A 7,011-nucleotide genomic window follows, 5' to 3' on the forward strand; every position below is an offset into this window, starting at 1 on the left:
GGGTTGTCCAGGAATTCATTGCACGGCTTTTGATGATCCTTGGTTAGGGTCTGAGCAGATTATTTGTTGCGATTGCAAACGTAATAAAATGGTGGTCCGATAATCTAGGATTATGAGGAAAAACATTAAGATCCACAACATTTATTCCATGGGACAAAACTAGGTCCAGAGTATGACTGCGGCAGTGAGTTGGTCCGGAGACATGTTGGACAAAACCCACTGAGTCGATGATGGCTCCGAAAGCCTTTTGGAGTGGGTCTGTGGACTTCTCCATGTGAATATTAAAGTCAGCAAAAATGTGAATATTATCTGCCAAGACTACAAGATCCGATAGGAATTCAGGGAACTCAGTGAGGAACGCTGTATACAGCCCAGGGGGACTGTAAACAGTAGCTATAAAAAGTGATTGAGGAGGCTGCATAGATTTCATGACTAGAAGCTCAAAAGACAAAAACGCAGTTGTTGTTTTGTTGTAAATTGAAATTTGCTGTCGTGAATGTTAGCAACACCTCCGCCTTTGCGGGATGTGCAGGGGATATGGTCACTAGTGTAACCAGGAGGTGAGGCCTCATTTAACACAGTAAATTCATCAGGCTTAAGCCATGTTTCAGTCAGGCCAATCACATCAAGATTATGATCAGTGATTAGTTCATTGACTATAACTGCCTTGGAAGTGAGGGATCTAACATTAAGTAGCCCTATTTTGAGATGTGAGGTATCACAATCTCTTTCAATAATGGCAGGAATGGAGGAGGTCTTTATTCTAGTGAGATTGCTAAGGCGAACACCGCCATGTTTAGTTTTGCCCAACCTAGGTCGAGGCACAGACACAGTCTCAATGGGGATAGCTGAGCCAGAGACAATTACTCGATGTCGACACATCTTTCTAGCTGATTTACACGCTGAAGCTATGTTGCGCTTGGTGACCTCTGACTGTTTCATCCTAACATCATTGGTACCGATGTGGATAACAATATCCTATACTCTCTACACTCGCCAGTTTTAGCTTTAGCCAGCACCATCTTCAGATTAGCCTTTACGTCGGTGCCCTGCCCCCTGGTAAACAGTGTATGATCGCTGGATGATTCGTTTTAAGTCTAATACTACGGGTAATGGAGTCGCCAATGACTAGGGTTTTCAATTTGTCAGAGCTAATGGTGGGAGGCTTCGGCGTCTCAGACCCCATAACGGGAAAAGGAGAGACCAGAGAAGGCTTGGCCTCTGATCCTTTGCTAAATGGGGAAAACCAGTTGAAAGTTTCTGTCGGCTGAATGAGCGACACCGGTTGAGCATTCCTACAGCATTTCCTTCCAGAAGCCATGAGAAAATTGTGCGGCTGTAGGGACTGTGCGAGGGGATTTATACTACTATCTGTACTTACTGGTGGCACAGACGCTGTTTCATCCTTTCCTACACTGAAATGACCCTTGCCTAACGATTGCTTCTGAAGCTGGACTTGCAGCACGGCTATCCTCGCCGTAAGGCGATCGTTCTCCTGTATATTATGAGTACAGCGACTGCACGTCCAGATAAAGCAACCGGGGTGAAAAAGTTATGAAAAAATTCAAGCAAGGGAATTTTTTAAAATATAAAACCGTAATTAAAAAGTTAAAACCATAAAGTTGGCAGGTAGCAAAGTAAGGTTAGCAACAAACCGCACAGCAGCACGTAAACAAGTATACAAAATACAGTACTCTGTATGGTGAGGAGGCTTTTAGTGACCTCTTTGTGGGAACAATCATGCTTGCAGGACCAGACTGGACTGCTACCTACAAGACTAATGGAACTGACATTGTGTTCGAACTTGACACTGAAGCACAGGTCAACATCATTCCAGAGACTGAATTGTTACGGTTACAGGTAAAACCAGTGGTGAACACAAAACAAAGGATAAGACTGAAAGATTACAGGGGTGAAGCAATTGTCACTTCAGGGACATGAACATTGGTGATGGAGGTAGATGATACATCTCACAAGGTTCTGTTTGTCATAGTAAAGAGAGAAAAAAACAGCCATCGTTGGGTTAAAGTCATGTAACTTACTGGGTCTAGTGAAACGGGTTTATAGAGTGAATGGTGAAATGACTCATGTTGAGGATACATATGCTGATGTTTTTCAGGGAGCAAAACTCAAGGTGCATAACAACATGGAGTTAGAGCATCCACATAGACCAATGATCCATGTACCTAGAAAGGTCCCATTATCACTAAGAGGCAAGCTAAAAGCAGAGCTACTGAGGCTAGATCAGGTATTCACAAACTGGGGTATGCGCAATGCCGTCGGGGGTACGCCAAATAAAAATGTGATTGAAGTTTACATACACCTTAGCCAAATACAGTCGAAGTCAGAAGCTTACATACACCTTAGCCAAATATACATTTAAACTCCGTTTTTCACAATTCCTGACATGTAATCCTAGTAAAAATTCCCTGTCTTCGGTCAGTTAGGATCACAACTTTATTTTAAGAATGTGAAATGTCAGAATAATAGTAGAGAGGATTTATTTCAGCTTTTATTTCTTTCATCACATTCCCAGTGGGTCAGAAGTTTACATACACTCAATTAGTATTTGGTAGTATTGCATTTAAATTGTTTAACATGGGTCAAAGGGTTCGGGCAGCCTTCCACAATCTTCCCACAATAAGTTGGGTGAATTTTGGCCCATTCCTCCTGACAGAGCTGGTGTAACTGAATCAGGTTTGTAGGCCTCCTTGCTCACACACGCTTTTCAGTTCTGCCCACAAATTTTCTATAGGATTGAGGTCAGGGCTTTGTGATGGCCACTCCATTACCTTGACTTTCTTGTCCTTAAGCCATTTTGCCACAACTTTGGAAGTATGCTTGGGGTCATTGTCCATTTGGAAGACCCATTTGTGACCAAGCTTTAACTTCCTGACTGATGTCTTGAGATGTTGCTTCAATATATCCACATAATTTTCCTTTCCTCATCATGCCATCTATTTTGTGAAGTGCACCAGTCCCTCCTGCAGCAAAGCACCCCCACAACATGATGCTGCTACCCCCGTGCTTCACGGTTGGAATGGTGTTCTTCGGCTTGCAAGCCTCCCACATAACAAAGGTCATTATGGCCAAACAGTTCTATTTTTGTTTCATCAGACCAGAGGACATTTCTCCAAAAAGTACGATCTTTGTCCCCATGTGCAGTTGCAAACCGTAGTCTGGCTTTTTATGGCAGTTTTGGAGCAGTGACTTCTTCCTTGCAGAGATGCCTTTCAGGTTATGTCGATATAGGACTCGTTTTACTGTGGATATAGATACTTTTGTACCCGTTTCCTCCAGCATCTTCACAAGGTCCTTTGCTGTTGTTCTGGGATTGATTTGCACTTTTCGCAAACAAAGTACGTTCATCTTCAGGAGACAGAACACGTCTCCTTCCTGAGCGGTATGATGGCTGCGTGGTCCCATGGTGTTTATACTTGCGTACTATTGTTTGTACAGATGAACATGGTACCTTCAGGCGTTTGGAAATTGCTCCCAAGGATGAACCAGACTTGTGGAGGTCTACAATTTTTTTTCTGAGGTCTTGGCTGATTTCTTTTGATTTTCCCATGATGTCAAGCAAAGAGGCACTGAGTTTGAAGGTAGGCCTTGAAATACATCCACAGGTACACCTCCAATTGACTAAAATGATGTCAATTAGCCTATCAGAAGCATCTAAAGCCATGACATCATTTTCTGGAATTTTCCAAGCTGTTTACAGGCACAGTTAACTTAGTGTATGTAATCTTCTGACCCACTGGAATTGTGATACAGTGAATTATAAGTGAAATAATCTGTCTGTAAACAATTGTTGGAAAAATTACTTGTGTCGTGCACAAAGTAGATGTCCTAACCGACTTGCCAAAACTATAGTTTGTTAACAAGAAATTTGTGGAGTGGTTGAAAAACAAGTTTTAATGACTCCAACCTAAGTGTATGTAAACTTCCGACTTCAACTGTATATATTTTTTATTCACATTTTCAAAGAGGTTTTTTTCTCCCGAGTAGCCTTGTTTCACTGCCAAAAATACAAGTGTTCAGCGAAGTAACAACACAGTGTCAAATACAGGTAGCCTAGTGAAATAATTAATTAACATCCAATTACATTAACCGTTACTCTCTCGCGGGAATTCCACTAACGGTGTGTATGTAGCCAAACGTAGCTGCTGCTCATTCCATTTGCTCAAAAATTGATAAATGGTAAAAAAAAAAGTAAGGCCTGTGTCCATAGAGATACATACCAGCTCTACTGGTAGTACTGCTACTACCAGCAGTACTACACCTGCACCTGTCGACGACACAAGTTGTTCTGCTTCCACAAGCACATCCAATGTTAGCATCAGTAAGGGAGAAATTCTCCAAATACAGGTTGCCAAGCTTGTAGCGTCATACCCAAGAAAACTCAAGGCTGTAATCGCTGCCAAAGGTGCTTCAACAAAGTACTGAGTAAAGCGTCAGAATACTTATATAAATGTGATATTTCCTTTTTTTTATGTATCTAAAAACCTGTTTTCACTATGTGATTATGGGGTATTGTGTGTAGATTGATGACGGGAAAAAACTATTTAATCCATTTTAGAATAAGGCTGTAATGTAACAAAATGTGTAAAAAGTCAAGGGGTCTGAATACTTTCCAAATGCACTGTATATGCAAATTAATAAGTCATATTACATTTTTGAAAAATCTGAATTGTCATTAAAATATAGGGAACACCAGTGACATAAAGGCAACACAAGCATTTATTTATTTATTCAATGTAGTAAAATATAAAAATACATTCAGCTGTCATTTATGTTGATTTACATTGTTACACGGAACCCAAACCGGCTGCGTGGATGTGCGCCATCGTGCATACATTTATTTTGTCCCCCTACACCAAACGCAATCACGACACGCAGGTTAAAATATCAAAACAAACTCTGAACCAATGACATTAATTTGGTGACAGGTCGAAAAGGATTAAACATGTATGGCAATTTAGCTAGTTAGCTTGCACTTGCTAGCTAATTTGTCCTATTTCGCTAGCTTGCTGTTGTTAGCTTATTTGTCCTGGGATATAAACATTGAGTTGTTATTTTACCTGAAAAGCACAAGGTCCTTTACTCCGACAATTAATCCACACATAAAACGGCCAACCGAATCGTTTCTAGTCATCTCTCCTCCTTCCAGGCTTTTTCATCTTTGAATTTATATGGTGATTGGCATCTAAACTTTCATAGTATTACCACGACAACCGACAACACAATGAGGAGATGGGAGAGGAAGGACTTTCAGCGCGATCTGCGTCAGAAATAAGAATGACTTCTATTTTAGCCCTTTGCAACTCAGACGCTCGTTGGCGCGCAAGCAGTGTGGGTGCAATAATTGAATAACATGGATTTCAAAATGTATTTTTCGACGCACGCGCACGCGACGTGTCCGGTCTGATCAGCATGTTAAGGAGTATTATCTGACTACATTTTGTTTAAAAAAAATAACCTGCAAGCAAATTAATTTTAGATTTTTAAAAAAAACTGTTAACCATTAATAGACATTAGAAATGTAACAGCAGTGGGTAGTGCCGTGTCTGACTTATCATTAAATGAGAAGACTGTTATTTTATCAAATCAATTCTCTGTCATTATTATTACGTGATTAAATTAATCATGTAAATTAAATTAACTAGGAAGTCGGGGCACCATGGAAAATGTTGGTTTAAAGAGTCATAATTTTCTGAATATAACTCTTCAGATATTTTAATATCTGATCAATTAGTCTTCTATTAATGAGTTCTTATTATTACCTTCCGTCAGTCTCATCTGAATGACGTAACATTCTTGGTTATCTGCACGAACCCAGCCTTTGCTATGAATCATCCATATACCAATTGCCTCAATTATTTATTTACTAACTAATTAAACAATTACAGAATATACAATACATAATATATACATTATACAGTAAATACCGTCCCTAGTGGACTAAACAAAAGCAGCTTGGTTATAACACGATAGATTCAGAGAGAAGAGAAAGTGGTTTTGGAAGGAAGACTAAGGAACATGGGTCTCTATCGGACCTGGGAAGCTATTCTCACATAAATACATATGCCACTAATGATCGCTCATTCAGAAAAGTAATGCATTGTATTTACGTGAACGCCTGCTTTGATAGTTGAGCTGGTGATGTGAGGCTCTGGTGTGCCCAGTCAATGTCGCCGTTGTCCTTTGTAGATTCTTCCGGGTTGTCGTGTGAGAGGTTCACGTGGTCCAAAAGGTTCATCTCACTCTGGAGATTCGTCCGCGTCGGTCAGTGTTCACGTACTAGATTTGTGCATATGTTCAGCTGCAGTCTGATATACACTAGTTTAGTATGCACTTCTTCCCTAGGTGATCAATAGTTCAGATTTAATACCATTTCACGTGTGGAGCAAGCTCTCTCGTTTCCTGGCCTGTATAGTTGAAATTAGCCCTTTTCAACGTGGAGGACAAGTCCTCCCGTTATTTGGAACTGAGGTGAGTTTTCGTCACAGGGCTTTTATAGAAATGTAGAAAAGGGGTTGGTTCATCATTTCCAACCAATGTCTATTCACTTGGGCGTGGCCGCTGAGTGAGGACCAGTTTACTTATGAAAACAATTCGCTCATTTAGAAGACTAAATATCACATTAAATCATTTCGCAAATAGTTTCATCTTTACTCATTCATTTTATACAATAATTAGATGCAAGCCTCATAACTTAGGAACCTGTATAAACAGAGTTAGGATGATGTGGCTGTATTGTTTTTCATGAGGTTACAACCATGAAACAAAATAGATCGGGTTGTAGCTGGCTTCTCCACCGACCATTTCCACATTCTCCAGAATAGGAATATTGTTCAATTCTCAAATTCTGGGATGTAGTAGAATTTGGCGGGAGAGTTCCTTTGTTCTACTGTGACCCTCTCCCTCCCATATTGCACGGTCAGGGAGACAAGTGTCTCTACAATTTATTTACGATGTGGTTGTAAAGTTGTAACACCCCCCCCCCCCCTC

Source organism: Salvelinus namaycush, chromosome 14 (genome assembly GCF_016432855.1).
Source record: "Salvelinus namaycush isolate Seneca chromosome 14, SaNama_1.0, whole genome shotgun sequence".
Taxonomy (NCBI): domain Eukaryota; kingdom Metazoa; phylum Chordata; class Actinopteri; order Salmoniformes; family Salmonidae; genus Salvelinus; species Salvelinus namaycush.